General features: G+C 46.4%; 1 protein-coding gene across 2 annotated transcripts in view; it reads right to left on the reverse strand.

The window, feature by feature from the left end:
• RCAN2 (regulator of calcineurin 2) overlaps positions 1 to 24324 on the reverse strand; it is a 221484-nt gene extending 197160 nt beyond the window's left edge. The window contains exon 1 of one of the 2 annotated variants that reach the window (XM_063915220.1): positions 24251 to 24324. The gene's annotated coding sequence lies outside the window, so the exon portion shown is untranslated. Of the gene's footprint in view, positions 1 to 24226 lie in introns of both variants that reach the window. The other variant, XM_063915219.1, reaches the window with a different exon arrangement.
• Positions 24325 to 25382: the final 1058 nt, after the last annotated feature.

The raw sequence follows: 25382 nt of genomic DNA on the forward strand, positions 1-25382 counted from the left end.
TGTCCATTGCCGAGTCCATAGGACCCTTCTGGCAGAAATCGACATTGCGTTTATTCTAGAGCCCAGCAGGCAAATGTCCCTCTGGGCATCCCGCATATATAGGACAGCGTCTTTGATATGCCCTAGGGTCAGTAAAATAGTCTCCCTGTCCAGGGTATCTATCTCCTCAGACAGAGTATCTGTCCATGCTGCTACAGCACTACACATCCAGGCCGAAGCAATAGCTGGCCTCAGTAGAGTACCAGAATGTGTATAAACAGACTTCAGGATACCTTCCTGCTTCCTATCGGCAGGATCCTTTAGGGCGGCCGTATCCTGCGACGGCAGGGCCACCTTCTTAGATAAGCGTGTCAACGCTTTGTCTACCCTTGGCGGGAAAGGATACGCCATAAGTAATCTTTTGGAAATCAGTACTTTCCTATCAGGGGAATCCCACGCTTTTTTACATAACTCATTTAATTCATGTGAAGGGGGAAAAGTCACTTCTTGCTTTTTCTCCCCAAACATATAAACCCTCTTGTCAGGCACAGGGTTTTCCTCAGATATGTGCAACACATCCTTCATTGCTATAATCATGTATCGGATGGCTTTAGTCATTTTAGGCTGCAACTTTGCATCATCGTCATCGACACTGGAGTCAGAATCCGTGTCGACATCTGTGTCAACCAACTGGGATAGTGGGCGCTTTTGAGACCCTGACGGCCTCTGAGCTGTAGAATCAGACATGGGTAGAGACCCTGACTGATTATCCAACCTTTTATGCAAGGAGCTTACGTTATCATTTAACACCTTCCACATATCCATCCAATCAGGTGTCGGCGCCGTCGGCGGCGACACCACATTCACTTGCACTTGTTCTGCCTCCACGTAACCGTCCTCGTCAAACATGTCGACACAACGTACCGACACACCGCACACACACAGGGAATACTCTAATTGAGGACAGGACCCCACAAGGCCTTTTGGGGAGACAGAGAGAGAGTATGCCAGCACACACCCCAGCGCTATATAACCCAGGGATTACACAGTAACTTAGTGTTCACCCAGTAGCTGCTGTTTATGATAATTTGCGCCTAAATTTATGTGCCCCCCCCCTCTCTTTTTACCCTTTTTCTACCTTGATACTGCAGGGGAGAGCCTGGGGAGCTTCCTCTCAGCGGAGCTGTAGAGAGAAAATGGCGCTGGTTAGTGCTGAGGAAGAAGGCCCCGCCCCCTCAGCGGCGGGCTTCTGTCCCGGGTCTGTGTAAATAAAATGTCGGGGGCTCGTACATATATACAGTGCCCAGCTGTATATATGTGTCTTTTTGCCAAGAGGTATCCTAATTGCTGCCCAGGGCGCCCCCCCCCTGCGCCCTGCACCCTACAGTGACTGGAGTGTGTGGGTAGTGTGGGCGCAATGGCCCACAGCTGCAGTGCTGTGCGCTACCTCATGTGAAGACAGGAGTCTTCTGCCGCCGATTTCGATGTCTTCTTGCTTCTGCCGGCTTCTGTCTTCTGGCTCTGCAAGGGGGACGGCGGCGTGGCTCCGGGAACGGACGACCAAGGTTAAGATCCTGTGTTCGAACCCTCTGGAGCTAATGGTGTCCAGTAGCCTAAGAAGCGCAACCTAGCCGCAGTTAGTAGGTTTGCTTCTCTCCCCTCAGTCCTTCGTAGCAGAGAGTCTGTTGCCAGCAGAAGCTCTCTGAAAATAAAAAACCTAACTAAAATACTTTCTTATTAGCAAGCTCAGGAGAGCTCACTAAAAGCACCCAGCTCTGGCCGGGCACAGATTCTAACTGAGGTCTGGAGGAGGGGCATAGAGGGAGGAGCCAGTGCACACCAGGTAGTACTAAATCTTTCTTTAGAGTGCCCAGTCTCCTGCGGAGCCCGTCTATTCCCCATGGTCCTTACGGAGTCCCCAGCATCCACTAGGACGTTAGAGAAAATGGGGGCGTTCCCGGCAACGCTGGTCGCCGGAGGGCTGCCTGCGATCATGCAGGAACCGTTCTGCGTATGCACAGAACAGGTCTTTCGCAGTTTCCCGATAATCAGGAAAGTGTGCAGGGGATCACAATAGTGATCCTTGCTGAATTATCCTCAGGTACTTTAGGAGGTGCACACCTTATTTGCATCCAAAATGTATTGTGCCAGATTATGTACTATGGCCCAGATTTATCAAGCTTTGGAGAGTGATAAATAGCACGGTGATAAAGTACCAACCAATCAACCAGCTCCTAACTGTCATTTCTCAAACACAGCCTGTGACAAGGAAGTTAAGAGCTGATTTGCTGGTACTTTATCACCGTGCTATTTATCACTCTCCAAGGTGATAACGTGGAGAGAGATAAAGTAGCAGCCCACCAGCTCCTGTCATCTCTCAGTGAGTGAGTGGCAGAATGGCATATACAGGTATGAGAAGAAAACTGTAATTCTACAGGATGATTCTTGCTCCGCCCACCTAATAACTGTATGATACAAAAGCGTAAAAACAACAAGAGCAGCCGCTCATATCCCAGTGACAAGTGACTGAAAGCAGTAATTTATGGAGAAAGCCATCTAGTATAACATATAGGTAAATGTGCTGCTGAATACACATACTGTATGTTGTTCTTTACGGCGACAGGTGCGACTCAACACTCGCCATCTATCTCTGTGCGTTCCAAGCCCCAGAGAGACGCCGGAGGCTGCTCTAATCCTAGTGAATAATCCATATTTACACTGTGCATTGACCTCTGATAGATGAATAGGGTTTAATTTTGACTAAAGTTTTAACCTTATTAAAATACCAAAGTGGTGCTGTGGAAATTCTTGGAGGTATTAGGTGTCCAAGCCCTGTTTTGTGAGCAAAGAAACAGTCCCTACCCAGATGAAACTGACACCTTAATGCCTGAAAGCCTCTCCGGCCTGCAGCACAAGCCCAGTGTCTACTGCGGCTCCTCCGTTCCCTGTAAAATGTACTGGCAGCAGCACCTCCGCCATTGTGTGCCACTGTCTGCGGCTGGCTGAGGAAGGGCAAAATCTAGATGTGACCGCAGAGAGTGGTAATCAGTATACCGGTTGTTGGGATCCCGGCGCACAGTTTACCGGCGCCGGAATCCCGACAACCGGCATAACGACACCTTTTCACCCTCTTAGGGGACCCGGCCGCCGGCACCTCACACCACTCCCATTGCAGATACAGGCAGACAGTAGTGGGGAAATGCACACAGGTGGAGATTTATCACCTCAGTATGCTGGCTTACACATGCCGGGAGGCTTCCGAAAATAGGGTGGTGCTCCCGGCCCCCGGGAAAAGTGGGCAAGTCTCCCACACACCTATCCAGCCGCTCACACCTCCCACGGACGCCAACTTACAGAGCACAAGTGGGCTGTCTGAGGGGGCCCATGATGCAATTTGTGCTGAAGCATGTCATCGTAGCTTCCCCCCCCGACAGACTGCCTGTTTTCTCGGCACTGTACAGTGGGGGGTAGGAGCCACAATGCTGCGATCTGCCCACCATGCACAGCTCTCCTTTGCGGCCGTAACACCCCCTATGCTCAGAGAATTGGTGATGTTGTCCATAGCAACCAATTAGATGCTGCCTATCATTTTCTAAAAGCAATAGAGAAATGGTATCCGGACTCCAGGTCGACAACAAAAAGGTCGACACACCTTATGTCGACGCCAATTGGTCGACGCGCCTTGGGTCGACATGGACAAAAGGTCGACATGAACAAGGTCGACATGGAAAAAGGTCGACATGAGTTTTTCACAATTTTTTTCTTTTTTGGAACTTTTTCATTCTTAACGATCCATGTGGACTACGATTGGAACGGTAATCTGTGCCAAGCGGAGCGAAGGCACCATGCCCGAAGCATGGCGAGCGAAGCGAGCCATGCGAGGGGACGCGGTGCACTAATTGGGGTTCCCGGTCACTCTACGAAGAAAACGACACCAAAAAAAAAAAAACATTAAAAACTCAAGTCGACCTTTTTCCATGTCGACCTTGTCCATGTCGACCTTTTGTCCATGTCGAAATTTTGTCCACGCCGACCTAAGGTGTGTCGACCAATTGGCGTCGACCTAAGGTGTGTCGACATTTTTGATGTCGACCTGGAGTCCCAGATCCAGAGAAATGATAGAGAGCATCTTATTGGTTGCTATGGACACCATCACCAATTCTCTGTTTTATAAGCTTTAGTAAAATTACCCCTAACTTCAATACGCCATGTGGAACGAGGCACCTGGTCGCACACTGATATACAGGTGTCACATATCAGATGAATCAGTGCAGTCTCGTGAAGTGGTTCTGTCACATCACAATGCGACTAAGATGGACACTGATGCACAAAAGCCTCCATAAAGCTCAGCACAAGCCAAGCTCTTGGATAAAATTCCCCTTTTCTATACTTTACAATCGGGAGGCAGGACACCTCCGTTCTCAGCAGACCCCTGGTTTATGAGCACAGAAGCAAGGGGCTCATTAGCGCTCGCCCAGCTGTCGGTATGCCGGCGGTTGGGATTTCGGCACCGGTATGCTGGCCGCCAGGAGCCCGACCGCCGGCATAACATACTACACCCGTCGGCAGTCAGGATCCCAGAAGTCAGCATACCGACCCTGAGAATGCCGGCAGGCTTGGTGACTCGCCACAGGTTCTGTTCCCACCCTATGGGTGTGGTGTCCATGCCCTGTTCCCACCCTGAAACATTTCCAAAAAAATATTATATTTGTTTTATGAATGTAATAAGCAAATCGCTAGGTGCTGTTTTATAACCTACTCTCCGACAGGTAAATATTTCCAATGTACTCTCTCACAGATACTCTCCAACTTTTCTCCAGTATAAATACTCTATATTGCTACTCTCCACTCTCTCTACTGGCCAATTTCTCTAAAGGCGGGTACACACTACCCAACGGCGGAGCGGAATCGATGGACGAGTATAACGTTGAACGATATAGCGTTCAATGATATAGTGCGTACACACTGAACGTTATCGTTCAACAATAACGTTCAGTGACGTCATCGCCGCCATTCCGGAACATGCAGCTCAGCCCGACATTAACGACCGCTCAATATTGACCAACGCTGAGCGACGTGCGGCCGCGTGCATCGTTCATCAATCTGACCCCCATACACACTGGACGATTTCAAGCTTAAAATAAACGATATTGGCATAAATGTTTATGTTTTTATAGCTTCATTTCTTGGTACATAGTCACTGTAGATGGGTGTAGTACGGCTGGAGACCGCTGGTCAGCTTACCGACGCCGGGATCACGGCGGGGGGGGGGGGGGCGAGTGCAGCGAGCCCCTTGCGGGCTTGCTGCGCTCGCCACGCTGCGGGCTCGGTGGCGACCTGCGGTCGCCACGGGTTCTATTCCCACTCTATGGGTGTCGTGGACACCCACGAGTGGAAATAGTCCCTGTTGGTCGGCATGCCGACCATCGGGATAGTGAGTCGTCGGGATGGTGGAGGAGGTCATGTGACTGTCGTCCGCTGGTCACATGAATACCACCCCTGTAGATACATTCAATCCAGGGTATATACCATCACATATCTTTGGAGGTTGGCGGACCCTGAGAATGTTTCCCCGGATTTGGCCCTACTAGCTCAGAGGCGTGTGGTCTACTGGACCCCCTGGTGCTTACCAACAATGGGATGGGAGGAGACTGATTAGGGAAAAAATATGGACTAGATGGCAAACTGCTAAGGGACTCAAGACGCACAGAACAAGAGGCTGCCGAAGTAAACTGGAGGTACGAGGTAGGCGGCACAGGCAATCTGAGGATATAATGCCAGAGTGATAATAGGAGAACTTCCTTGGATGCAGAGATGCCTGACTCGTGGGAGGTACAAGACACCAATAATCAGTGGTAAAGTAGGGAGCACAGAGGTATTCCAACCAGCAAACAGAGAGACCGTATAAACAGCACCAGGAGACTGGAGACTATGGAGATCCAGGAACCAAAGACCAGATTCCCAAAAGGAATGATGAAGATCTGGCAATGGAATGGTGTGTGAGGTGTTAAATAGTCCGCCTGTCTAGAGGGGGTCTGTGACTGGTTTGAGTCTTGTCAGCTGACCAGGCTTTACCAGGTTGTGATTTGCTGCAGCTGTCTGAAGGTGTTGCGAAGATGGAGGGGAGAACATAGGAGTCTGCGCCTGACCGTACCTGGTAACAGAAGACCAGCGGCGTATGACATAGACTTTCTATAGATATATAGAACATCACTAGAGATACATCCTACCAATCATGTATACTTTCTATAGATACATACATCTCCCCATATAACGGCCAAACACACCCGTATAATTCTTTCTCCAATGTAATTTTTCCCAACACTTTTGCAGAAATTTACACAAAGTTACGTTGCTTTTCTTTTGCTCTTCTTTCCGCTTCTTCCCAAACCAGTTCAATGGGGTTTAAGTCTGGAAACCGTGCTGGCCTCTACAGGACTTAGGAGCTTACACTCTTGTTCTTTATCGCGGAGGTAGTGCTGACATAAGCCGGTGGTATGTTTTCGGTCATTATCCGGCTGTAGGATGAACTCTTGGGCAGCTAGGTGTACAGTAGACCAGTGGCTATTGCGTGACGCTGCAAAAATCTCCGGAAGCCATTTTTGTTCAAGGTGTGGGTCATTATATGCAAGTCTCCTACTCAGTATCCAGCAAAAGAGTTCCAAGCCATCACGCTCCCTGCTCCATGTTTGACAGTTGATGTCACACACTGAGGAACCATTCTTTCGCCAACTTGGATGGCCGATGATAGATCAACAGTCAAGAGGTCGGCCATGCATTTGGTCAGCAGGTACAAAAACTCAAAAGATAAACTAAGCCAATCAGCTCCTAGCTGCCATGTTACAGGCTGTGTTTGAAAAATGTCAGTAAGAGCTGATTGGTTGGTACTTTATCTCTCTCCACTTTATCACTCTCCAAGGCTTAGTACATCTGCCCCTTGGCTACTTTGGATAACGTTAGGACGTCCCTGAAGTTGTTGTCCCATGAGCCTGTCAAAGTCAGAAAAATGTCTCAATGCACGTTGCCATATTTGCACCGCACACTGGTCCGCGCTGCGCGTGCGTGCGCTCTCCCGTGGATGCGCATACCCGCAATAACGTGCACTCGCAGGCGCGGTATGCGTATTTACGGTAGAGTTTATGTAGTCGTAGCGTGCGACTCATTCGTTACAAATGTTCACAATTAATGTAGTTTATAAATCATGGTCCCCTTGATAGATTCTGAAAGTTTGGTTAAAATACAATGTCCCAGAGCTGAGGAATCCCTCTTTATATCGTACAAAGGGTCTAACAGGAATCATACAGCAGTGTTTGGTACCCATCGGAAGAGTATTTAATTAGCAATATTCCGGTGTTGGTTTGGAGCGTATTAATCGCTCGTGCGAATAGTTATGGACATAAGAAGTTTATGTCCATTTCTATTAATTACACATACTCAGGTATGCGGCGGGAAACCCAGTTTCCCACCCACCTGAGCTGTTGGAAATCGTCACAGCCCACCTGTATGAATCACCCTATGACCTTTTGTTATGATGCAGGGCCGAATTCCTTCGGCCAATGGACAATGGGATTGTAGGACCAGGAGATTGCATTGTGTGTGGGGCATAAATAGGCAGGCCGACCACATCCAGCTCTCACTTCTCTTCAAACTGTTATCATTGCTGATAATCGGGAAGCTGGCTGTCCAGAGGCGCTTGCGATCATTACCCTTTGTGCGTAAGTTTCTCTCCGTAATCATTGTCTTTCTGTGAGCCAATTCCTCTCTCTCTCTCTCCATCTCTCTCTCTCTTCTTTACTCTTATATCTCTCATAGTATTATAGCATTGTATTGTATAGCATTCAGGTTAGTATAGTATTGTCTTTTTGTATTTATTGTTTAGATCTGTGGTTAGGAAGTCTCTGTTATATTGTAGTGTATCATTTGTACTGTTATCCCCTTTTACAAGTATATTAGATATAATACAGTTAATAGGCCTTGGAACCTAAACCAGTATCTGTGTATTTCCTATAGTGTTAAGTGTTCACTTGAGCGTCGGTGACGCTCAAGCAGCTTTGTAGTTAGTCAGGTTACACAAGGTTGCACTTACACCCTGTACTCACATTAAGGTATTCTTTGTATTTCTTTGGTATAAGGTTTAAACATTAAGGTATAGCGTTGTGAGCGTCTGCGCCGCTGGTGATCTCCTCGTGGTCTCGAGCGTCCGCTACGCCATAGCGAATCATTACTCTAGACATAACCAATAACGTGTCCTGTGATCGCTGGGCCGTGAGCGAACGTGACGCTTGAGCGTCTCGCCTACGGCTGAGCGATCGTTACGCAACTAGCGTACCATTACGGTACTTCTTAAGTAAACAGCGTACAGTGTTCTTAGCTTCATAAAGGGTTGTTTATACGACAGAGGAATTTAGCATTGTCAATTGGGGACTCGTCCTATACTTCTCACATCTGCACTAGGTAGATCAGCAGACATTATCCCCCAGCAAAGGGTGGGAGATTGTCTCATAGTGCTGGCGGGATAAGCGTCTGCTTCGCTTAGATAAAGAGTGCTGAAGGAACCCGGTAACCGGAAGTAAGAACAAAACGCTTGTGTCTTTTTAAAACTGTTTATTTTTCTTTTGTCTTGCGTACGCATACATACCTGCATTTCTTTTCACTTGTGTATTTCATTTTTCGTATATCACTATTCCTGTTTGCCAAATTTTATAGTTGATAGAAAGTGCTAAAAGGAGATTTGCTGTTATTTAATAGTAGAGGTAATAGTTAAAGTATAGAACAACACACGGTTTGTCTGAAGATACAAGGCAGTCAGTGTGGATTGCGGTAGATGATCAGGGATCACCTACATTGATAAATAAATATATTGTGTTACGGTGGATCCTTTGCATTGCGTACACGTGTCGCTAACAAAGACTAGCGTACGCAATCCAAAAGGCAGACGCACGCAGCGTTCATTACGCAACGTAGCGTCCGGTTACGCCCACGTAGCTCAAGTTGTGATAAAGTGAAGTAACGCAAAGGCGATAATTAACGCACAGCGGTAGATAACGCGACGCGGTAAATAACGCAAATCTATTTTTAGAAAATCTGAAATTTAGTTTAACAGATCCTGCTCCTAATTGGTAACACTCTTGGCCTGAAGACAATTTCTGCGCAGAAATAGACATAGAAACAAAGTGTACATGTGTTGAGTGAGTGTGTTTATACAATTTAAAAGGTGGAACCAAAAGGAAAAGCCGAGTACTCGTCGAGGGACATACGTGTAAGTGACATATACGGTGGCTAGGGAGGCATCTCTGGTTAAATAATATTTGAGCATTAGAGTATAGCGGACCATAAGGTAACAAGACCAGGAGGTCATAAGGTAACAAGACCAGGAGGTCATAAGGTAACAAGACCAGGAGGTCATAAGGTAACAGACCAGGAGGTCATAAGGTAACAGGTAAAATAGACAAAGAGGTCCGCTATAAAAGTACAGTGGCACAACGCCTGGGGTGTTGGTGCAGAACCCATATAGGCCATACAAGCTCTGGCTGAAGGAATCGCAGCCGGAAACATAGATTCCATTGATCTTTCAGTACATGACAAGTAGTGCTCGTATACTGAACGATTGGACCGCACGTTATTGTGTGCAGTAGTTAGTAATCTGACCTAATACCATTAGAGTAAAGTGGTCACAAACGCTATTTGTACATTCTGACGTGATTTGTGTAATTTTTTATTTTTTGGGAAGGGAAGTTCGCTGGTCACTCAGGAACTATCCAACAACCGATACTTGCTGGGGAAAGCGCCCCAGTAAATAAAGGTTCACAGGGGCCCTAGGTTGGGTACAGCAGCTCTGGCTACAGTGATTGCAGCACAGGCCAACGTGGGCGAGAAGTAAGTGGGGTACTTGATAAACCACCACCGCCGGCCTGCCCAAGGACATCTTGGTTTGTTTGTAAGGGTTCGCTGAAAGCCTTGATATTCAAGGAGGAATAGGCAACGCCTGCAGATTATGGGGGCCATTTGTTCAGGTAGGGGGCGATCAACCTCGGTTCGGGTTGATTCAGAGAACCGATCCATCGGGTCGGCACGATATGTGATGTGTAAGAAATATGGAAATCACGCTGAAGTTTTATGTGATGAATGGGAGAGAATGACTGTACAAGACAGGGACAAATTCCCAAGAATAGGTAGCTTCAGTCCAGTAGTGTTACAAAATTTAAGGAGGAGGATAAGTCTCGTTGAACCAACGAAGAGACAAAATAAACATTATGAATATTTACAGTTATGGCAACAGGAAAGTGAATTACAAAAAGAGTCTATTGACTTTTCTGACTCTTATCTTGAGGGGAGAGACATGGCAGCAGGAGAGGAGTTGATTGCGGAGAGAAAAGCACAAAAGTGGAACAATAAAAACGCTCTTAGCAACTGTAATATAGATTATAAGAATAAGTGTAATAAATGTAACTATGATTATTGTAATACTGTTGAATGTACAACTATTAACCTGTGCAAGTTGCCCCCCATGTCAAACCTCCCTCAGGAATACAAACAAGACAGTGAGCCCAGAACGATGTCAGCACCTCTTCCAGCAACCATCACAAAAGCCATCCAGGTGGACACGACCAAATTGGTAAAGGCAATAATCGAACCCCCTAACGGAGGGTCAGGTGAGGTCGTGTCCACAGGTACGTACAATGTTTCATATCACGCACAAACAGAGGTACCCCATATTGTAAGACCAACACAAGATGATGTAACTGAGCTCGATCTGGCCAGGGTGATCTCAGTCCCCAATGGGAAGACTGACGATCAGGGAATCATTCCCGTCAAGGACAGTGCAATGCGCTGTCTCTTGTCCCGGACCGAATTGAGATCAATTATGTCCGAATTTCCTGATCCTGGGAAAAATCTAGCCAAATGCCAAAGGTTTATTAAAGAACTAGGAAACGCCACAGAACCCACCAACAAAGAGTGGCGGACAGTGCTGAGGGCATGTTTGCCCTCCAGGGTTGACCCTGAAAAATTCATTGCTGATTGTAAATTAAACATGGAGGTACCCTGTATGGAGGAACACAATCAGGAATGTATTAGGCAGATTAACCGACAGTTAGGAATATATTTCCCAACCACTGTCAAGTGGAGTGAAATTTTCTCCATAAGGCAAAACGAAAAGGAAAATGTTTCTAATTATTTCAATCGAGCACTGCAAATAATGGCTAGGAACACTGGGATCGCAGACATCAAGACAAATGCACAACATAAAGGAATAGCGGTTAAGGTATTAATGAATGGTTTAAAGGATGAATTAAAAACAAGGGTACAGACCACCAACCCAAACTGGAGAGAGATCTCGGTGGCCGCACTAAGAGAGGCCGTCATTAATCATGATCAGAATAGCACCAGGTACAGAGAGTCACTAAAAGATAAGTTAATGGCAGCAAATATTCAGGCCCAAACCACAAGACCACCCCAACAAAAGCCACACACCCCTGCGAGAAATCCAGATATGAAAGTCTGTTACAGTTGTCATAAAAAGGGACACATTGCAAGAGATTGTAGGTCAAGAGAAAAACAACACCATAATCATAAAAAACCAAAGAATCAGGGAAGTACAGGGGAAACGATTGATGATGATGAACATCCGAGCGTTTGAGGAGGCATCAAATCAACCAAAACCCCAGGCCATTGGCACATGGAGGAACTTAAGGATTTGTGATCTGTGCAAAAGAGAAGGGCATTATGCCAGTAACTGCAACAGCCCACATAAAATCAGACCCCCTAGACATGAAAATGAGCAAAAGTTATGACACACCAAATTACAAGCAGGGATCATATAGGAAGAATTTTGGGCCACACCCATAATATATAGTTAGGAAAGGTGATCATTAGGACTGATGGTAAGCCTGAGGTAACGGTTAGTAAATTGGGAGGTCATTCACTGAAGACACAGGAATGACCAGGTTAAACGTTGTAAATGTATTTGTGAAAAATGTTTTTTCTTTCTCTCTCTATCCCCATCTCTGACGATTATTGGTAAGAATTCAAACATTGCATATTCGCTTGGTCCTTGCAGAAGTCTACCAAACCCCAGCATGACCTATCCACCACAATGTATTCTGGCCAGATACAGACAGTGGAATAATGCAAGTGCTGGTGGGGAGGGACTGCTCAAGGAAACCATTAGACACGTAGATACGACAGCCTAATAGTCTGACAATGTTTTCTTAATGTTGACAACGTTTAAAAATGCTTTGTTTCTCTTCTCTTATTGGTGGTTATTGTCGGGTTATGTAATGTATATATGCACATGAATTGTTCTCTATCTCTTTTGTTTTTTATTTTCTCTCTCTCCTCACTCATGTTTCCATGATTTAAAGATGGTATGTCACCCCTAAGTGTTAACCAATGGTAATGCCAGATTTTTGCTCCACACAGAAAGATCGCTAGTTAGGAAGAAAGATTACATCACCAGAAGGTTCATTCGGAAGACTGAAGAGACAGCACCTTTTGAGAGGACAGCAGAACAAAAAGAACAACAAAACGAGAGAACTTATTATCGTAACGAGTTCTCTCCCCCTCAAACTGATTTTCTTATACCCCCTTTACAAATTTCTTCTTTTCTCCTCCTGTAAGATGGACTTGCCCCAAGAGACTGTGACATGGATTTTCCCGTTAACCATGATGTTGACCAGAGCAGTCTGTTTCGGTGAGAGTACCAGTGAGGTCGAGAAAGGATCCAGAAAGGTCCTGATGACTGAGACGGAGGTGTAAATTTCCAATAGCAACCCAATCACCAAGCAAAGGCGAGTACCGGGCACGATCTAACAACCATGTTATTTGTAAACAACTGTGAAGGAATGTTAGTTCAAAAAGAAAGTTGTATCTGTAGGCTCTGTAACAAAGAAATGCCAATCCAGTTTTAATATCCATATGGACCGGCATCCATTGAGTGACTATCACTCCTTAGTGGGTAATGTGTTAAATAAGACCGATTGTTGGGTATGCTCTCAAGTACCTCAGGGACACAGCAAATCAGGGCTAGTACCATTTCCTTTAACGTTAGGGGAGGTACTTGAGCTAAGTGGTGGGAGACCGGTGGACCGGAGGTTTAATATCTCCAGCCCTCCTAGTTTGAAGCTCCACCAATACCATGTGGATAGGTCCCTCATATGTTTTAACATCTCCAATCCCAGAAAACCGGGAAATTGGGAAGTGTCATGGAGCAACCTTACCATGACCTTTTCACACAGAGCAGATAGAATGCCTACAGATACAGAGCTCGTACGCCACATAGCCAGTAGAGGAAAATCTTTCCGGTATCGATATACCTTAGGAAATAGGATTACTAGAGTTGGAGAGGTATCACCAGGATACTGTGCACACATCGTACAAACCGATACGTGCATTAAGCAGATGGAAGAATTAGGGTCAGGAGATTTCACCTGGAAGGTTTGTAACATGGTCATGTCCTTCTCCGTCCCATATGTTCTCCCCGATGATGCATATTTCATATGCGGGAGAAAGGCGTACAAGTGGCTTGCCCCAAACTCTGAAGGATTGTGTTATATTGGAAAAGTATTGCCTGAAGTGATGACTGTTACACATGACAAAATGAAGGACATACACCGTGGTGCCCAAGCTCCTTATACTCACACTCATTACGAGCACCGAGTTAAAAGACAACTGTCAGAAAGGTTAGAGCATCCGGCCTCTGATCTTATCCATGAATCCACCGGGATTCAGGTTCTGGTAGCGTTAGATTTCACTCGCACCGCTCGAGGTGTGATGAATTATAAATACATTTCCGCACTCGCCAATTTGTTAGATAATATCACTGAAATGTATGATGACACGTTTAGATACACTGGAAGAGAACTTCAAGCTTACAAAACAGAACTAGTTCAGCATAGGATGGTTCTTAATTACCTTACAGCAGTAACAGGCGGATATTGTGTTACATTGGCAACACAGTACGGCATAAAGTGTTGCACGTATATCACAAATAGCACCGAGGATCCGGTAGAGGTCATAGACCAAAAGATGGACGATATTCTGCAATTAAAGTGGGAATTTCGTCGAAAACACAATCTCACCCTTGCTGCTGTAGGTAATGAGCTGACTGGTTGGGTGTCATGGTTGAACCCGCGAAATTGGTTCTCCGGTTTGGGAGACTGGGCTCAAGGAGTCATAATGGATGTTGGAAAGTTTCTACTATGTATCTTGGGTGTCATTATATCGATTGGATTGATATTTAGATGCGGGCAGGCTTTAATGAGGTGCAAACAAAGTACAAAAGTGATGAGCTTGAGGAGTGAGGAAACCGTAATTAACCTGGATTTAATTTATGACCCAATGATAGAAACCAGAATGTGATGAAAATGCGATTATACGGTCCGTTTCTTTCACCTGTTTTTCTGCTTTTCTCCAAGATACAAAGACCCCCTTGGACGAGGAAGCTGACGAGACGAGATGTATACAGACAACGGATTGACCAAATAAGAAGATTTGACAACTTTAAATATGGACACTTGATGAACTTTGCCATGGATCCCCAGTTTCCCTAGTATTTTTAAACTCACGCTAGCCCACCATTTTTGTAAATCTGATGGCACTGACAAAGCTTGTTGCTCATGCCTAAGGAGCAAAACAGCGCAAAGAAGACGACTCTCAACAGATACCGAACACAACTTCAACAACAGATGTACATTTCCCTGACATAGAATATCATTGCATTTTTCGTAAGTGTTCTTTATCTTCATCTCTACAACCCTCAGGTAACGACACACATAGACGATAGGGAATACAGGCACAGATATCAGCAACCACATACCTCCCCCATTCATGTATCATCAACTAAAATGTGCATCCCCATTTTGTTACAACCACAGCCGAAATGAGCTCGGTAAAGTTTGACAGCCCATCCACAGACCTGTACCACAGGATAAGAAGGAATTCAAATGTATACTTCGCAATACCTCGAAGCTTGATTTACAACACGTACGGCACGATGATACATGACCCCCCAAACATGGATTCATACACACATGCTTCTGCTATCTCACTAGGTCATACCCTCTTCACACCTTCTCCTCTCTCCTCCCCTACCCAACCATGGAAATCAATTAACCCCTGACTTACATTTTTCTCCTTAAATGTTTTGTGGCAGTTATTATTGACTGCCAAAGGGTGGACTGTCAAAGTCAGAAAAATGTCTCAATGCACGTTGCCATATTTGCACCGCACACTGGTCCGCGCTGCGCGTGCGTGCGCTCTCCCGTGGATGCGCATACCCGCAATAACGTGCACTCGCAGGCGCGGTATGCGTATTTACGGTAGAGTTTATGTAGTCGTAGCGTGCGACTCATTCGTTACAAATGTTCACAATTAATGTAGTTTATAAATCATGGTCCCCTTGATAGATTCTGAAAGTTTGGTTAAAATACAATGTCCCAGAGCTGAGGAATCCCTCTTTATATCGTACAAAGGGTCTAACAGGAATCATACAGCAGTGTTTGGTACCCATCGGAAGAGTATTTAATTAGCAATATTCCGGTGTTGGTTTGGAGCGTATTAATCGCTCGTGCGAATAGTTATGGACATAAGAAGTTTATGTCCATTTCTATTAATTACACATACTCAGGTATGCGGCGGGAAACCCAGTTTCCCACCCACCTGAGCTGTTGGAAATCGTCACAGCCCACCTGTATGAATCACCCTATGACCTTTTGTTATGATGCAGGGCCGAATTCCTTCGGCCAATGGACAATGGGATTGTAGGACCAGGAGATTGCATTGTGTGTGGGGCATAAATAGGCAGGCCGACCACATCCAGCTCTCACTTCTCTTCAAACTGTTATCATTGCTGATAATCGGGAAGCTGGCTGTCCAGAGGCGCTTGCGATCATTACCCTTTGTGCGTAAGTTTCTCTCCGTAATCATTGTCTTTCTGTGAGCCAATTCCTCTCTCTCTCTCTCCATCTCTCTCTCTCTTCTTTACTCTTATATCTCTCATAGTATTATAGCATTGTATTGTATAGCATTCAGGTTAGTATAGTATTGTCTTTTTGTATTTATTGTTTAGATCTGTGGTTAGGAAGTCTCTGTTATATTGTAGTGTATCATTTGTACTGTTATCCCCTTTTACAAGTATATTAGATATAATACAGTTAATAGGCCTTGGAACCTAAACCAGTATCTGTGTATTTCCTATAGTGTTAAGTGTTCACTTGAGCGTCGGTGACGCTCAAGCAGCTTTGTAGTTAGTCAGGTTACACAAGGTTGCACTTACACCCTGTACTCACATTAAGGTATTCTTTGTATTTCTTTGGTATAAGGTTTAAACATTAAGGTATAGCGTTGTGAGCGTCTGCGCCGCTGGTGATCTCCTCGTGGTCTCGAGCGTCCGCTACGCCATAGCGAATCATTACTCTAGACATAACCAATAACGTGTCCTGTGATCGCTGGGCCGTGAGCGAACGTGACGCTTGAGCGTCTCGCCTACGGCTGAGCGATCGTTACGCAACTAGCGTACCATTACGGTACTTCTTAAGTAAACAGCGTACAGTGTTCTTAGCTTCATAAAGGGTTGTTTATACGACAGAGGAATTTAGCATTGTCAAGCCACCTACCGCACAAGCTGCTGACGCACAAGCTGTTGCGGTTTGGGTCTACCGGACCTCTCCCTGCCATGGTTTCATCCAGTTTCTAAGTGCCTTGTGGTGCTGTAGCAAACTGTACTCACTGACACTGTGGCTTTCTTTCTTATTTTCTACACCTTTATGGGTTCTGGTGGTATGTCTGTCTTCATTTGTTATTTGCCCTTTTCTGCCCATTATGAAAGTGATAAACAATACTACTTCTGCAGTGCAACACTGGCCAAATAGCTTCAGAAGGGGATCAGTATGAGATCCCGGCGTATGGTATCCCGGTGTGCGAAATACCGACGCCAGGATTACGGAGTTTAAAAGACCGTCAGGAGTGAGTCAAGAGTGTTCTACCCTCTCCCCACCCCCCTAACCGTCCCTACCCGCAGCATAACCCTAACCTCCCCCCTCTGTGCCTAAACCTAACCCCCTATCCCCACTGCCTAAACCTAACCCTCCCGCCACGAAGCCTAACCCTGACCCTCCCAGGGGGGTGCCTAACCCTTAACCCCCCCCCCCTCCCCACAGAGCCTAACCCCCGAGGATGCAGCCTAACCCTCTGGGACGCAGCCTAAACCTAAACTAGCCCCACCCCCACCATCGCGGCTTACCTCTGCAGCGCCGGGGTGCCTCCTCGTTCGTGATATCGGCTGCCGGGATTCCGGGGCCGGGATGTGGCCCCCTTCCTGAATGCCGGTGTCGGCATTCAGACTAGTGTCGGGATGCCGGTGTCAGTATTCTGACTCCCAGGTCCCCGACAGCCGGGATCCTGACTGCTTCCCCTTCAGAGGGTGAAGACAGTCTATCCCGGGTGTAGCATGTTATGCCGGCGCTTGGGATCCTGGCGCCCAGCAAACCGGCGCCGGGATCCTGACCACTGGCATGCAGGCATCGGGGTGAGCGCAAAAGAGCCCCTTGTGGGCTCGCTGTGCTAGCCACTCTGCGGGGACAGTGGCAAACTACACACGACACGCTATTTATTCTCCCTCCAGGGGTGTCGTGCACCCCCAAGAGGGAGAATAGTTGTCGGGATTCCGGCGTCGGTATGGTGAGTGCCGGGATCCCAACAGTCGGCATATCGAATGCCTCCCATCTATCCCAACACTGCCCTCGTACAGGCAGGGAGCTTGAGGAATCAACAAGCATTAGAAAACCTGTAGGAATTGTTTGCACCAACTTTTGAAACTTAAATGAACTCCATTGCTACAGTACAGCTGCTTTACCGCCGTGTACAGCTCAGCTGTGCCTCATTTATCTGTCCATGGTACATACCCACTATACAGATGTGTTTCCAGAAATTTAGCCTCAATACGCCACGCAGCAGGAGATTCCTGGCGTGATGATCAGCCAGGTCCCGTACAACTCCATCAGCGTCTATTTTTGCTGAAAATGCATCTTAGTCGCTACGCCAACGTGCTGGTTAATGTGATATATAACATTTGTCTCTCTGTGTGCGACTGAGCCTGTATACAATGCACAACCGAACAGGAAATAGACAACAGCCGCTGCAGCGCGGCACTTCGCAGATTCAGAGACTCAGTCGCACACAGATATACAAGTGTTGGAAATATACAAGTGTCGCACATCAAATGAAGCAGCATACTCTCCCGTGGCATTGCGACTAAGGAGCATTTTTGGCAAAAAAGATGCCAGCTGCTACAGAGTCTCACCTGACATGACACACAGCGAGCGGCTGACTGGCGCGACTTCGGTAAAGATGTATGAGGATATATCTGTAAATACATCTTATACACTTATACAGTTTCTATAGACACGTACACTATCTCCCCATGGCACATGCCCACTATAGGTACCTCCTACCCATCCTATATACTTTCTATAGACACGTACACTATCTCCCCATGGCACATGCCCACTATAGGTACCTCCTACCCATCCTATATACTTTCTATAGACACGTACACTATCTCCCCATGGCACATGCCCACTATAGGTACCTCCTACCCATCCTATATACTTTCTATAGACACGTACACTATCTCCCCATGGCACATGCCCACTATAGGTACCTCCTACCCATCCTATATACTTTCTATAGACACGTACACTATCTCCCCTTGGCACATGCCCACTATAGGTACCTCCTACCCATCATATATACTTTCTATAGACACGTACACTATCTCCCCATGGCACATGCCCACTATAGGTACCTCCTACCCATCCTATATACTTTCTATAGACACGTACACTATCTCCCCATGGCACATGCCCACTATAGGTACCTCCTACCCATCCTATATACTTTCTATAGACACGTACACTATCTCCCCATGGCACATGCCCACTATAGGTACCTCCTACCCATCATATATACTTTCTATAGACACGTACACTAACTCCCCATGGCACATGCCCACTATAGGTACCTCCTACCCATCATATATACTTGCTATAGACACGTACACTAACTCCCCATGGCACATGCCCACTATAGGTACCTCCTACCCATCATATATACTTTCTATAGACACGTACACTAACTCCCCATGGTAAACATTCACTTCAGAAAGATTTTATCCAGGGTATATACTTTCCATTGAAATGCATTATTCATACACAATGGGGGAAATTTACTAAGCTCCCGATTTTGACCGAGATGCCGTTTTTTCATCAAAGTGTCATCTCGGTAATTTACTAAACACTAATCACGGCAGAGATGAGGGCATTCGTTATTTTTTGCAAGTCCAAGTAAAAAATTACGAATGAATACACCATCGGTCAAAACGCGGCTGTTTAAGTATGAATCTCGGTCATTTACTAAGAAGTGCAAAGCAAAAAAAAAACAAACACTGCCGTGAAAAATTACAACTCGTAAAAAAGTGCTAAAAAAAAACAGACCTTTTTTTTTTATTCGTGATTGGATAGGCATGCACGGATCCATGAGATCCGTGCATGTATATCAGTGGGAAGGGGTGGGAAAGTGCTTATTTTTTCAAAAAAAATTGCGTGGGGTCCCCCCTCCTAAGCATAACCAGCCTCGGGCTCTTTGAGCCGATCCTGGTTGCCGAAATATGGGAAAAAAAATGACAGGGGTTCCCCCATATTTAAGCAACCAGCATCGGGCTCTGCGCCTGGTCCTGGTCCCAAAAATACGGGGACAAAAAGAGTAGGGGTCCCCCGTATTTTTAAAACCAGCACCGGGCTCCACTAGCTGGACAGATAATGCCACAGCCGGGGGTCACTTTTATATAGTGCCCTGCGGCCGTGGCATCAAAAATCCAACTAGTCACTCCTGGCCGGGGTACCCTGGGGGAGTGGGGACCCCTTCAATCAAGGGGTCCCCCCCCCCCAGCCACCCAAGGGCCAGGGGTGAAGCCCGAGGCTGTCCCCCCCCCATCCAATGGGCTGCGGATGGGGAGGCTGATAGCCTTTGTTGTAAAAGAAAAGATATTGTTTTTAGTAGCAGTACTACAAGGCCCAGCAAGCCTCCCCCGCATGCTGGTACTTGGAGAACCACAAGTACCAGCATGCGACGGAAAAACGGGCCCGCTGGTACCTGTAGTACTACTACTAAAAAAATACCCAAAAAAAGACAAGACACACACACCGTGAAAGTATAATTTTATTACATACATACACACATACATACATACTTACCTTAAGTTCCCACGCAGGTCGGTCCTCTTCTCCAGTAGAATCCAAGGGGTACCTGTTGAAGAAATTATACTCACGAGATCCAGGGGTCCAGGCTCCTCGGGAAATCCAGGGGTAATCCACGTACTTGAAAAAAATAACAAAACGGTGTCCCGACCACGAACTGAAAGGGGACCCATGTTTGCACATGGGTCACCTTTCCACGAATGCCAGAAACCCACTTTGACTTGTGTCTAAGTGGGTTTCTTCAGCCAATCAGGGAGCGCCACGTTGTAGCACTCTCCTGATCAGCTGTGTGCTCCTGTCCTCACTGACAGGCAGCACACGGCAGTGTTACAATGTAGCGCCTATGCGCTACATTGTAACCAATGCTGGGAACTTTCTGCTCAGCGGTGACGTCACTTTAGGTCAACCGCAGGGCAGAAAGTTCCCATCATTGGTTACAATGTAGCGCATAGGCGCTACATTGTAACACTGCCGTGTGCTGCCTGTCAGTGAGGACAGGAGCACACAGCTGATCAGGAGAGTGCTACAACGTGGCGCTCCCTGATTGGCTGAAGAAACCCACTTAGACAGAAGTCAAAGTGGGTTTCTGGCATTCGTGGAAAGGTGACCCATGTGCAAACATGGGTCCCCTTTCAGTTCGTGGTCGGGACACCGTTTTGTTATTTTTTTCAAGTACGTGGATTACCCCTGGATTTCCCGAGGAGCCTGGACCCCTGGATCTCGTGAGTATAATTTCTTCAACAGGTACCCCTTGGATTCTACTGGAGAAGAGGACCGACCTGCGTGGGAACTTAAGGTATGTATGTATGTGTGTATGTATGTAATAAAATTATACTTTCACGGTGTGTGTGTCTTGTCTTTTTTTGGGTATTTTTTTAGTAGTAGTACTACAGGTACCAGCGGGCCCGTTTTTCCGTCGCATGCTGGCACTTGTGGTTCTCCAAGTACCAGCATGCGGGGGAGGCTTGCTGGGCCTTGTAGTACTGCTACTAAAAACAATATCTTTTCTTTTACAACAAAGGCTATCAGCCTCCCCATCCGCAGCCCATTGGATGGGGGGGGACAGCCTCGGGCTTCACCCCTGGCCCTTGGGTGGCTGGGGGGGGGGACCCCTTGATTGAAGGGGTCCCCACTCCCCCAGGGTACCCCGGCCAGGAGTGACTAGTTGGATTTTTGATGCCACGGCCGCAGGGCACTATATAAAAGTGACCCCCGGCTGTGGCATTATCTGTCCAGCTAGTGGAGCCCGGTGCTGGTTTTAAAAATACGGGGGACCCCTACTCTTTTTGTCCCCCGTATTTTTGGGACCAGGACCAGGCGCAGAGCCCGATGCTGGTTGCTTAAATATGGGGGAACCCATATTTCGGCAGCCAGGATCGGCTCAAAGAGCCAGAGGCTGGTTATGCTTAGGAGGGGGGACCCCACGCAATTTTTTTTAAAAATTTTACAGTGTTTAATTAAAAAAAAAAAAAAAATAGAACCCCAGCACGGATCACACAGATCCGGCCGAGATTAATTGTAAAAAAGTCGGCAGTGTTTTGCTAATCACTGCCGTGAAAAACACAAAAAAAACACGAATGACATCGACATCGGAAGAAAAGAAAAACCCGAATACGACAGCTTAGTAAATCCATCGTAACAAATTCAAAAAGTTGCAGTTTTACACTTTCGATGTCATTCGTGATTGAACTTTGACCTGAAACGGGAAAATACGAATCTTAGTAAATTTACCCCAATGTCTCTCCATGGTGTGTGTGTGTGTGTGTGTGTGTGTGTGTGTGTGTGTGTGTGTGTGTGTGTGTGTGTGTGTGTGTGTGTGTGTGTGTGTGTGTGTGTGTGTGTGTGTGTGTGTGTATTCTTTGCAGGTCACATACTTTCTATACAATCCCCATCCTAATAAAAGGTTAACGCTGCTCCTCAACTCTATGGGGGAATTCAAGTGTTTTGTGCACCGGTAGCAACTAGATGGCGCCCACCGGAAAAATTCAATTGTTGCTCCGTTTGGCGTGTTGACATTACTGATATGTTGTTCCGCCATTTTGATAGGCTGGTTACTAGTGGTATAATAACTATTCTACACTTTAACTATATATCACCTCACTATGGATACATTCCTCCAGGATATGCAATATACGCCTTATACACTAACTCTGCATGGTATACTCACTGTGATACACTCCATCTAATACTATATCCACTCACTAAGGAACATTCCTCCATGATGTATACTCCTATACACTATCTCTGCATGGTATACTCACTGTGATACACTCCATCTAATACTATATCCCCTCACTATGGATACATTCCTCCAGGATGCATGGTATACTCACTCACTATGGATACACCGCTGCAGGATGTATACTCCTATACACTATATATCTGCATGGTATACTCACTCACTATGGAGACACCGCTGCAGGATGTATACTCCTATACACTATATATCTGCATGGTATACTCACTCACTATGGAGACACCGCTGCAGGATGTATACTCCTATACACTATATAATTATCTGCATGGTATACTCACTCACTATGGAGACACCGCTGCAGGATGTATACTCCTATACACTATATATCTGCATGGTATACTCACTCACTATGGAGACACCGCTGCAGGATGTATACTCCTATACACTATGGGGGTAATTCCAAGTTGATCGCAGCAGGATTTTTGTTAGCAATTGGGCAAAACCATGTGCACTGCAGGGGAGGCAGGTATAACATGTGCAGAGAGAGTTAGATTTGGGTGGGGTGTGTTTAATCTGCAATCTAATTTGCAGTGTAAAAATAAAGCAGCCAGTAATTACCCTGCACAGAAACAAAATAACCCACCCAAATCTGACTCTATCTACACATGTTATATCTGCCTCCCCTGCAGTGCACATGGTTTTGCCCAATTGCTATCAAAAATCCTGCTGCGATCAACTTGGAATTACCCCCAATATATCTGCATGGTATACTCACTCACTATGGGATACACTGCTGCAGGATGTATACTCCTATACACTATATATCTGCATGGTATACTCACACTATGGAGACACTGCTGCAGGATGTATACTCCTATACACTATATATCTGCATGGTATACTCACTCACTATGGATACACCGCTGCAGGATGTATACTCCTATACACTATATATCTGCATGGTATACTCACTTACTATGGAGACACCGCTGCAGGATGTATACTCCTATACACTATATATCTGCATGCTATACTCACTCACTATGGAGACACTGCTGCAGGATGTATACTCCTATACACTATATATCTGCATGGTATACTCACTCACTATGGATACACCGCTGCAGGATGTATACTCCTATACACTATATATCTGCATGGTATACTCACTCACTATGGATACACCGCTGCAGGATGTATACTCCCTATACACTATATATCTGCATTGTATACTCACTCACTATGGATACACTGCTGCAGGATGTATACTCCTATACACTATATATCTGCATGGTATACTCACTCACTATGGAGACACTGCTGCAGGATGTATACTCCTATACACTATATATCTGCATGGTATACTCACTCACTATGGAGACACTGCTGCAGGATGTATACTCCTATACACTATATATCTGCATGGTATACTCACTCACTATGGATACACCGCTGCAGGATGTATACTCCGATACACATGAGAATAATACACACACAACATGAAACTTCTCTGCAGAGCTAATCACCCTCATTGCTCACAGCCAGTCTCCTCCATCTCTACTGCAGGTTCCTTCCATATATAACTTCTGCCCCCCCATGCTCCATATAATGCAGGCTCCCTGCACAGCCCCAGACCTGCTGCTGCTCTGCCTCCATCTCCCCGGTGCCAGACACTGACCTCTGCTCCCCATGCCCTGTGACAGGCTCTGCTCGCATCTCTCTGCTCACACCGCCGGTAATGTACTGTATAATAATACTGATGCGGATAGTATACTGTACAGCATTCAGCCCCTCTTACCTGCAATCCCCCCGCAGCTCCTACCTGCAGCGCTTCTCCTGTGTCTGTCTGTCCAGCAGCAGCAGCAGCGCCCTCTCCTCCTGCTGCTGCCCTGTGCACAGAGCCCACCCACTCATAACTGGCAGCTGGCACAGCCAATGGCTCCGACCCTCTCCACACCCACACTGTGCTGCTATAGTACACACACACACAGACCTCCACACTGACAGGTCACTGATTACATGCAACATGACAATGTGCAGCTATACAGTGTGCCATACTGCAGTGTATCCTGACCACACACCTACTGTATATACTGCTATACTGCAGTGTGTACTAACCACACAGCTATACAGTGTGCCTTACTGCAGTGTGCACTGACAACACACCTATACACTGCTATACTGCAGTGTGTACTAACCACACACCTATAGTGTGTTAAACTGCAGTGTACATACACTGACCACACACCTATACAGTGTGCCATACTGCAGTGTACTCTGACTGCACACCTATACAGTGTGCCCTGATCACACACCTATATAGTGTGCACTGACCACACACCTATACACTGCTATACTGTAGTGTGTACTTACCACACACACCTATACAATGTCCACTGGCCACACACCTGTAGAGTGTGCAATACTGCACTGTGCCCTGACCACACACCTATACAGTGTGCCATACTGCAGTGTGCACTGATCACACACCTATACAGTGTGACATGCTGCAGTGTACACTGACCACACACCTATACAGTGTGCACGGACCACACACCTACACAGTGTGCACTGACCGCACACCTATACAGCGTGCACTGACCACACACCTATACAGTGTGCCATATTGCACTGTGCCCTGACCATACACCTATACAGTGTGCTATAGCGCAGTGTGCCCTTACCACACACCTATACAGTGTGCCATACTGCACTGTGCCCTGACCACACACCTTTTTCATGTGCCATACTGCAGTGTGCACTCTTCACACACCTACCGAATATAGTGTGCCAGACTGCAGTGTGCACTCTTCACACATCTATGCAGTGTGATATGCTGCAGTGTGCACTGACAACACACCTATACAGTGTAACATTCTGCAGTGTGCATTGATCACACACCTATACAGTGTGTACTGACCACACACCTATACAGTGTGCCCTGATCACACACC

The sequence above is a fragment of the Pseudophryne corroboree genome, chromosome 4 (assembly GCF_028390025.1).
Source record: "Pseudophryne corroboree isolate aPseCor3 chromosome 4, aPseCor3.hap2, whole genome shotgun sequence".
Classification (NCBI taxonomy): Eukaryota; Metazoa; Chordata; class Amphibia; order Anura; family Myobatrachidae; genus Pseudophryne; species Pseudophryne corroboree.